Source organism: Montipora capricornis, chromosome 3, assembly GCF_036669925.1.
Source record: "Montipora capricornis isolate CH-2021 chromosome 3, ASM3666992v2, whole genome shotgun sequence".
Classification (NCBI taxonomy): Eukaryota; Metazoa; Cnidaria; class Anthozoa; order Scleractinia; family Acroporidae; genus Montipora; species Montipora capricornis.
The window spans coordinates 23,910,264-23,920,263 of record NC_090885.1 but is presented as its reverse complement, the minus strand read 5'-3'; the positions used below and the strand labels follow the sequence as shown (position 1 = coordinate 23,920,263).

General features: G+C 40.7%; 6 non-coding genes across 6 annotated transcripts; all 6 read right to left on the bottom strand.

Annotated features, from left to right (window-relative positions):
* Positions 1-6,410: 6,410 nt before the first annotated feature.
* Positions 6,411-6,482, bottom strand: Trnah-gug (transfer RNA histidin (anticodon GUG)). The gene has a single exon. It is a non-coding gene; the product is annotated as a tRNA-His (tRNA).
* Positions 6,483-6,574: 92 nt separating this feature from the next.
* On the bottom strand, positions 6,575-6,646 carry Trnah-gug (transfer RNA histidin (anticodon GUG)). The gene has a single exon. It is a non-coding gene; the product is annotated as a tRNA-His (tRNA).
* A 92-nt stretch (positions 6,647-6,738) lies between these two features.
* Trnah-gug (transfer RNA histidin (anticodon GUG)) lies at positions 6,739-6,810 on the bottom strand. Its single transcript has one exon. It is a non-coding gene; the product is annotated as a tRNA-His (tRNA).
* A 91-nt stretch (positions 6,811-6,901) lies between these two features.
* Positions 6,902-6,973, bottom strand: Trnah-gug (transfer RNA histidin (anticodon GUG)). The gene has a single exon. It is a non-coding gene; the product is annotated as a tRNA-His (tRNA).
* Positions 6,974-7,556: 583 nt separating this feature from the next.
* Positions 7,557-7,628, bottom strand: Trnah-gug (transfer RNA histidin (anticodon GUG)). The gene has a single exon. It is a non-coding gene; the product is annotated as a tRNA-His (tRNA).
* A 91-nt stretch (positions 7,629-7,719) lies between these two features.
* Trnah-gug (transfer RNA histidin (anticodon GUG)) lies at positions 7,720-7,791 on the bottom strand. The gene has a single exon. It is a non-coding gene; the product is annotated as a tRNA-His (tRNA).
* Positions 7,792-10,000: the final 2,209 nt, after the last annotated feature.

Here is a 10,000-nt window from a genome sequence, read left to right as displayed (position 1 = left end):
CGTAATAGAAGTTGAAAATAGTCTTGCTGCTTGAAATAAAAACTGCAAAAATTGGTTCTCAGCGGAAATTTCAGTCCGAATTCGCGCCGCAAAATAAAAGTCCCGCAAAATTTTCATTCTACACGGTAACAGTAAAAGGCAAGCCAAAAGACTGATGAAGAAAAAATAACATAATTTTTATATAAAAACATGGTGGACGCAGAGCAGAACTTTCTTCTTTGACTCCTTCGTCTCCTTGTTTTGCGACTTATTGGTTTAGGAGTACATACGGGACTGATTTGAGAGAAGTGTTTTTTTTTTCTGGACCCGCGATGCCGCGAAAGTGGGGACAGAAAAAAAAATACCTCCTCAAAAAATACCTCCTCAAATCAGTCCCGTATACTACTGGTTTCTTTCATCACATACCTGATTTCAGCCCATCTTGTTTGACGACCTCCTGCCAAGTGAGACGATAACCGAGGGTACACCCTTGGGAAAAATAAGAGGAAAAAAAACAGAAAGGAAAATGCCAAACCCCTTCCCTCGATCCTCAACACACTACCATTTACTACCTAATTAAAAAGAGTTTTAGAAAGAAAGTTTTAGAAATTAAAAAGAAAGGTAAAAACTAATCATAAGCTACTCCTAAAATTAATTAAGTAAATAAAATCCTTGAACGCGTATGATTCCCTCAAGCTTAAACGATAACTAACTTAACTTACATTTAATATAGTTTACTATACTTAAAGTTTTCAAACCAGTTCCTGTCCACTATGTTCACTTTTCCTTGTGGCAAAACCACGCTTTAGTCGGCTTCTTGTTCTTTCAATGTTATTTCTCGTGTGTACTCCTTCAGCTCAATCTTTTGCTGCTCTTATCATCCTTTTCAGTCTTTCCTCCTTCTACTGTCGTTCTGTCACTTCAGTTTATAAGTGCCGCCGTTAACAAAGGGATTTCGTCTTTGAAGTCTTGTCACGGCCCCTGCTAATGGCTCTTAGCAGTGATACTGGGAAACTATCTTGTTCACCTTCAACCTTTCACTACCGACTTTCCTCTTAACTTTCCTTCTTCAACTCTTCGTCTTTCCAATTGGCCGCCAACGCCCACGTCTTTTACACATATATAGCTTTACTAATGTATTCAAATTACGGCATACATTTTTACGTGACTACAGTAAAGGCAATTCATTAACCCTTATTGACAATCTTATTGTTTAAACACGACGCTTACAGACCTATAGTTACAAATAGTATTTTCACAATGGACACTATAAAGAACAAATAAACTTACAAACTATTCTCTAAGGTACTAATTACGGTTGACTACGATGCGAAATTAACACTAAATAATTAACACGAACGAAATAAACTATCCACCTAACGAAAAAAAAAAGGAATTTTGTGACACCTGAAAAGAAATTTCATGACATCAAGTATTCTTTTTCATGTTCTTATGTCGGGAAGAGTTTATACCCAGTCCCGTTTCATCCTTGAGCGCGACGGCGTTGTGCTGTCGGAAGGTGAACTTTCTGAGTTTCTAAATCAGTACTTTGCAACTGTAGCTGCTAATATCCCAACACTTTATAAGGCATGCCTCCCACCATTATTACCATCCGCTGAGGAAGTGCCTATTGTATATTCTCCAGTAGTTTGTAAATATCTCATGCATGTACAGGAAAACAAGGCTATGGGGTCCGACAGTATTCCGCCGCGAATGATTAAAGATTTGCCTATATAAGCTGGTCAAGCCTGTCACAAATATCTTTAACGCTTCGCTTTCTACTGGTGAAGTCCCCATTCTGTGGAAATGTTCTGACATCACACCTATTCCGAAAGTAAAACAACCTCAATGTGAGAGCAACACCTGACCTATCTCATTAACCCCTATTCTGTCAAAAGTCTTGGAAGATTTTGTGGTCTCTTGGATGAGCAGGGATGTTGGGGAGTATATTGACACTCGCCAATGAGTCTTAAAGGATCTTCCACCACTTACTGCCTTCTTGATCGTATTCACAGCTGGCTCTCTGTGCCTGAAAATCCTGTTATTTGAGAGCCTGTTTCCTCGTCTTTTGCAAGGCGTTTGACAGGATCGACCATGCCATCGTTATATCGCAGCTAATTGACTTAGGGGTATGTCGCTCTATCATACCATGGATTTGTAATTTCCTAACAGATCGTTGGCAATGTGTCAAAATCGGGCAGGCTGTCTCCATTTGCCTCCCAGTACGTGCCGGTGTCCCTCAAGGGACCAAACTGGGTCCTATACTCTTTGTAATAATGATAAACTATTTGAAATTGGCTTCTCCGCGTTGCTCATACTGGGCGTACGTAGATGACAACACGATATCAGAAACTGCATCAGCACGCGGGGTGTCAATCATATTTTGCAATCCGAACTTGATAACATCAGTACTTGGGCTGCTACAGACAACATGGTTTTCAATCCTAAAAAGTGCAAGGAGATGACTGCGTTTTCGTAGAGTTGTGGATCATCTTTTATTAGCCTTGGACATAGACACTAAGGCCTTTGGGTCAGTCGACCCTCACAAAGCGGCTAAGGCGTCAAAGAGAGTGCATATTTTACCTGCTGACTTACTCAAGGTTTATTACGCGTGAGTGCAGAAACGTGCGCTGCGCATCGTCTATGCTGCGCTGCGCCATCAATATGAGCCCCAGTTACTACCAGGTGTGTATCTATTCACACAAGAAGAAAGGGGTTGTGAAGCAAATTCTTCACAAAGACAAAAGAGCCCGAGTCCCGCCTTCGCCATCTTGTTCCACCAACTCAGTCGCAGGTGCACGGCCGCTCGCTTGCACGGGGCCTTCACAACCTTCTCGTCTATGCCCGCTATGTTTGTTTGTCGCTGCAGACAGTAATCGAAGACCCTGAGCTCGTATGTTGTGATTGGCTTGTTCTTCCGCTTCTGCTTTCGACTCCGACAATCTTGTTTTCACTGGAGTCGTAAGCGGAATCAAAAAAAAAATGGAATCGTTCTGATTCTTTCGACTCCGATTCCATCGACTTTATGACTCCGCTTGCGACTCCGATTTTTGGTTTTCACTAGATCATAAGCGCTCTTTACGACTCCGCTTACAGTCCAGCCTTTAAACCAGAAAGCGTTAACATTTTGATACAAGCGTGAAGCTTTGTGTGAAGGCACATCTATATGTAATTATAAAATTCAGATATGAGACCAAGCGAAATTCTCATAATGAAGGTCGTTTTAGGCTATGACTAGGAGATGAAACGAGGCTCTAAAAGAAAACATCCAAATACAAGCTTAAAAACCTTGTTTTTAAATAAAAACACAATAGTTATTTCATGTGTGGTGTTAACGATAGGTTTTAAATGTTGAGTTTGGAGTTTTCATTTAAAATGATATCAAGACTATAAAACACATACCTTATTTCAGTCTTTATTAAAAACTGGATCATTGGATAATGCAATTCGAGAGTTTTGATTGGCTAAGCCATCATGGGTTATGAGCCATTATGCCATAATCTACAAACACGACAAGCATATGCGTGATTTTTTGGGCCTTTTTATTTTTATTCTAGTCTAGTTTTCTATATCTTGGGGACGTTTTTAATAAAACAATTATTCCACTCGCGCTTGTTGGATATGAAATGATTATAGCCAACTCGTTGGCTATCTATCATTTCATATCCAACGCGCGCTCATGGAATAATTGTTAAATACTAACGCATCCACCTCCACAGTTACAACTTCTTTTGCATCCTTTCTTACAACCACATCGTACAAGTTCCAAGCAAACATCTTGTGCTTGTGGAAATAATGTCCATACTGGTTTCCATTCACAACCTTGTTTTGCCCATCCCCAAAATTGTGGACTTGGTAATTCTGGTTGTTTTATTAATGCTTCACCCCAGGTATGACTACCCTGATACACCGCTCGCTTGACATGTTCTTTGGTGCTGTGTTAGTAGGAGCTTTATTCTATTTCTCTTTGAGAACAACTCTTGGCTGGCATAGTTGACTGACTTTACTGAACTTGTTTTACTGTACAAAAGCATCACAAAGTTTTCAATCACTTGTAACTGGTAGTCATCACTACACTCGGGACCTCTAAATAAATCATCCAGCACACTAGTTAGTTGTGGAAAGAACATCCACACAATCCGTGCCTATTCCCCAGAAGAACGAGGTAGTGTCACAGCTTGTCAAGGCATAAAACATTGGAAAAGAACACTGGCTTTGCTATCTCCAAGAGCTTCAGATATCTTATGTGCTGCTATTATAATATAACGGAAGCTTTTGCCAGATCCGAAGGCGATCCAAAGCTCATCAGCATTGATTTTATTGACATTGGCGATGGCGGGCGCAACGACGTCAGTATCATTTGTTCTAATGATGATCTTCTCATGACCACAAGTACAACAGTGCAACAGAATACGGGTATCGGTCTCTTCGTGTGGGCATTTTGAAATCGGTTCTCGTGGTGGAGAACTCAGAACACAGTCGTCATAAGTTGTTTAGATCTCTTTCCCTTCAACGTGTACAGTCTGCAGCTGATTGGCAAGGATCGAAATGGAAAAGCTCTGTTTTATTATCATCAACTCTTAAGAAACTTTTCCAATTCTTTGGTATAACTGAGTTCGGTAAAACTCGTCTGGGTGTTCCAGAGACCCTGCATTTTCTTGAACCTGCTTTCAGACTTTCAGGTAAATACACATCCCATAAAGCATCTACTCTTTTAGCTACTCTTCATTCTTTTTACACAAATGGAAGAAACACTTTGTCTGCATAATCCTGAAATGTGCCTGCATGTGCTAGGGAAAACGTTTGCACTACAACAGCTCCATCGACGATCTTTGCATCAATAGAGTGATGAGGATCAGCATTTCTTTCTGTCAAGTCTTCTAAGCATTTTACTAGAATCTTGCTTTTGGCCATGTCGTAATTTACCCATCTGTGCAGGGAAATGGGGCCAAGGCTGAATTTCATGCTTAAAGAATTCTTCAAAATTCCCATCACGGTTCTGACAGGCGATGTACAATCTAGAGAATGAAGCACAGTCTGTTTTTTGCGGGGCAATCTTTACTGCTTGTTTTGATTGAGCTTTGATTTTGGTGTACTAAATAATGGGAGCATGTTTTTCTTGACTGGCTCGGTGATTGGCTTCTCTCTTGTTACAAATCTTTCCTTGACGAAGGCTATGTAATTTTCTTTTCCAATTTCCAGACCATCGTTTACACTCTTAACTACGTCCTTATCAGTTATGTCCAAGTACTGTCTAAAACAAGAAGGTCCTCACTTTAATTTTCTTCCTCGAATGGATTACCCACCTCCTCAAATCAGTGTGGCGACCATGGAAGTAATGTCATATTTAAAAGAGGTCTGGATGCCTGGTTCTTGTTCATGATGCAGCGAAGTATCCTTGGCTCGTGTAGATGGAAGTGAATTTTCAAATTCCTAAATCATTCTGGCTACTTCAGGTGAACCAATCATCCATCTTCTTAGGGCTCCTGAATTCTCAGCCTATCTAACGCCTCCACCATCTCCTCTTATGACGCTATTCATTTGCTCATGAGCGTGATCTAAAGTGGATGAGAAGATTTTTTTAGTTTTGTGTACCACAAATGCTCTGACAACCATCTAGCATAGTTCACCCTACTTAGAGCAAGCATCCAAGGGGAGACAATTTGCTCAAGCAACCTGAGTTACTGCGGCCACAACGCAGTGTCCTAACCAATAGACGATCGCGGTTTCGTTGTATGGGGTAAAAGAAAATCAGCGGAATTTATTATAATTCCAATTGATATTGCAGAAACAATTAACAAATAGCTGGGATTAAATAGACCTTATTCACGATGGCCGCCATGTTGGATTTTCTACCATTAGACGATCATGGCTTTGTATAATTATAATTCTTAGTGATATCGCAGAAAAAAATCAAAATTGCATTGCATTGCATTACATTGCCGGGACCAGGATTCGAAGCTGGGTTACTGCGGCCACAACGCAGTGTCCTAACCACTAGACGATCGCGACTTCGTTGTTTGAGGGGAAGAAAATCAACAGTAATTAAAAAAACTGCTAGTGATATAAATAGGAAAAAAATCAATAATTCCATTGCCTTGCATTGCTGGGACGAGGATATGAACCTGGGTTACTGCGGCCACAACGCAGTGTCCTAACCACTAGACGATCGCGGCTTCGTTGTTTGAGTAAACGAAAATCAACACTAGTTAAAATAACTGCTAGTGATATAAATAGGAAAAAAATCAATAATTCCATTGCCTTGCATTGCTGGGACGAGGATATGAACCTGGGTTACTGCGGCCACAACGCAGTGTCCTAACCACTAGACGATCGCGGCTTCGTTGTTTGAGGCAAAGAAAATCAACACCAGTTAAAATAACTGCTAGTGATATAAAAGGAAAAAAATCAAAAATGCCATTGCCTTGCATTGCCGGGACCAGGATTCGAACCTGGGTTACTGCGGCCACAACGCAGTGTCCTAACCACTAGACGATCGCGGCTTCGTGGTTTGAGTAAACGAAAATCAACACTAGTTAAAATAACTGCTAGTGATATAAATAGGAAAAAAATCAAAAATTCCATTGCCTTGCATTGCCGGGACCAGGATTCGAACCTGGGTTACTGCGGCCACAACGCAGTGTCCTAACCACTAGACGATCGCGGCTTCGTTGTTTGAGGCAAAGAAAATCAACACAAGTTAAAATAACTGCTAGTGATATAAAAAGGAAAAAAATCAAAAATTCCATTGCCTTGCATTGCCGGGACCAGGATTCGAACCTGGGTTACTGCGGCCACAACGCAGTGTCCTAACCACTAGACGATCGCGGCTTCGTTGTTTGAGTCAAAGAAAATCAACACCAGTTAAAATAACTGCTAGTGATATAAAAGGAAAAAAATCAAAAATTCCAATGTATTGCATTGCCGGGACCAGGATTCGAACCTGGGTTACTGCGGCCACAACGCAGTGTCCTAACCACTAGACGATCGCGGCTTCGTTGCTTGAGGCAAAGAAAATCAACAGAAGTTAAAATAACTGCTAGTGATATAAAAAGGAAAAAAAAACAAAAATTCCGTTTCATTACATTAACGGGGCAAGGATTCGAACCTGGGTTACTGCGGCCACAACGCAGTGTCCTAACCACTAGACGATCGCGGCTTCGTTGCTTGAGGCAAAGAAAATCAACACAAGTTAAAATAACTGCTAGTGATATAAAAAGGAAAAAATCAAAAATTCCATTGCCTTGCATTGCCGGGACCAGGATTTGAACCTGGGTTATTGCGGCCACAACGCAGTGTCCTAACCACTAGACGATCGCGGCTTCGTTGTTTGAGGCAAAGAAAATCAACATAAGTTAATATAACTGATAGTGATATAAAATGGAAAAAAAACAAAAATTCCGTTTCGTTACATTAACGGGGCAAGAATTCGAACCTGGGTTACTACGGCCACAACGCAGTGTCCTAACCACTAAACGATCGCGGCTTTGTTGTTTGAGGCAAATAAAATCAACACAAGTTAAAATAACTGCTAGTGATATACAAGGAAAAAAATCAAAAATTCCATTGCATTACATTGCCGGGACCAGGATTTGAACCTGGGTTACTGCGGCCACAACGCAGTGTCCTAACCACTAGACGATCGCGGCTTCGTTGTTTGAGGCCATGAAAATCAACAGAAGTTAATATAGCTGCTAGTGATATAAAATGAAAAAAATCAAAAATTCCATTGCCTTGCATTGCCGGGACCAGGATTCGAACCTGGGTTACTGCGGCCACAACGCAGTGTCCTAACCACTAGACGATCGCGGCTTCGTTGTTTGAGGCTCAAAGAAAATCAACAGAAGTTAATGTGGCTGCTACTGATATAAAAAGGAAAAAAATCAAAAACTCCATTGCCTTGCATTGCCGGGACAAGGATTCGAACCTAGGTTACAGCGGCCACCACGCAGTGTCCTAACACCTAGACGATCGCGGCTTCGTTGTTGGGGGCAAGGAAAATCAAGACTAGTTAAAATAACCGCTAGTGAGATAAAAAGGAAAAAAATCAAAAATGCCATCGCCTGGCATTGCCGGGATCAGGATTTGAACCTGGGTTACTGCGGCCACAACGCAGTGTCCTAACCACTAGACGATCGAGGCTTCGTTGTTTGAGTCAAAGAAAATCAACAGAACTTAAAATAACTGCTGGTGATATAAAAAGGAAAAAAAATCAAATATTCCATTTCATTACATTAACGGGGCAAGGATTCGAACCTGGGTTACTAGGGACTTTACGATCTACGACGGCGACGTTGATGAAAACGTCACCTCAAAATATAACTTTGCACTATCGTAAGTTTCTCGCCGTTAGGTCATCTCGTTCGCGTCGTACAATGTGGGTGAAGTGTCCTAGAAATCAATTGGCACGAGCGGTTTGGGAGTAAAAATAGACAATGAAAGATTCATATTTAAATGCTCGCGTTATCGTCAAAACCAGAAATTTGGTGATTTCACGTCGTTGTTGTGCAGAGAACCGCACGAATTTGTGCTAAAATGCGTGCCACGCGTGCAGCACGATTACTTTTCCTCTTTTAACCAATGATATTGCTGTTTCGAGGCGTTCTCGTTGACGACCGCGTCGTAAATCGTAAAGTCCCTACTGCGGCCACGACGCAGTGTCCTAACCACTAGACGATCGCGGCGCTCGCCGGCGCGTGCTTTATAAAAATAATAACTATTCGTTCCAGAAAAATGAAATAAACATTATCGGCGCATCTTACAAACTTTGAATGAAGATCTTGTTTTTTTAACGGAGAGCACTTTACCGTTTGAATCATCGGTAGAACCGAAAATATGTTTTTTTTTTCGTGTATGCCGTGACATTGCACGATACCCTCTCGCCGGCGCGGGCCTTAGAACAGCAAACTTCTCCCTCGCCATTTCACATCGCTGTAATCAAAATTCAAGGTGTAAAAATAAGAAATATTTTAGCTTGTATTTTAAAAATAATTTGTGTTAGCAATATTCATCATATTATAGGCTTGTTAGGTCCCTGGGTGTTTTTCGAAAATCGCTAAAGTACATCTACCATGAAAACTCAAAACACGTCGTCTTTCTCTGGTTATACAGAAAAATCCAGCGTATCGAGGCGTATTAATTAATCCTTTATACCACAAAGGTAATAAGCCGTTGGAGCAAGAAAGTTCGGTCTTATTCTCAGATCAAGTGGGCGGTTGAAAAAGGCAAACAAAAAATCAGGTATGATCCTAAAATAGATTGGCTACGCGCTCATTCACAGAATGATAAAGCTTGAACCTTCCAACACGTCCTACAAACAACGAAGCACGAGGCAGAATGTTTTGCGCAAAGGTAAACCATGGAACTAAAAAACAAGGGTCAGCTTTCGCTTGCGTGCACAGGGAACCTACACGATAACAGGCAACCCAGAAGATTAGGAAGCGTTCTGTCGAACGCAAATATACATACAAAAATTCAAAGAGTTAAAAATGTAGAAATCTTTAACTTAAAGGGGCTAGGTCACGCTATTTTATGTAATTTTGTTTAATTTTGTTAATTATGAGCTCTAAACGTCAAATTGGCAGAGCAAGAGTCTCTCATTTGCAAAATCACGGCCACATAACAACTGAGAATGATTTTTCAGCTTTGTAAATGACATTTTGATATAGACTGATATAAATTTGAAAAAAGGTGGGCTAACGTTTTTCAAATTTACCCAAATTCAATCCATTTTAATCTTCTCTAGTTTTGTCCATCCATGTCCTTTCTTGGCTTCCCTGTGTTGTATCAGAGCTCTTCTACAGTTTTGAACAGTTATTTTGATATTTTAGTTAATTCTATGACCATTCGATCAGTGCTGAAATTGCCTGAAATTGCGTGACCTAGCCCCTTTAAAATCTTTCACAGATGATGCTCCTCTAATATCAAGAGGGAGACTATTCCATTCCCCAACTATTCTCTTCATAAAACTAAATTTAAATAAATGAGTCCTAGAAAGACTGGTTAAAAGGTTCGGAGTATC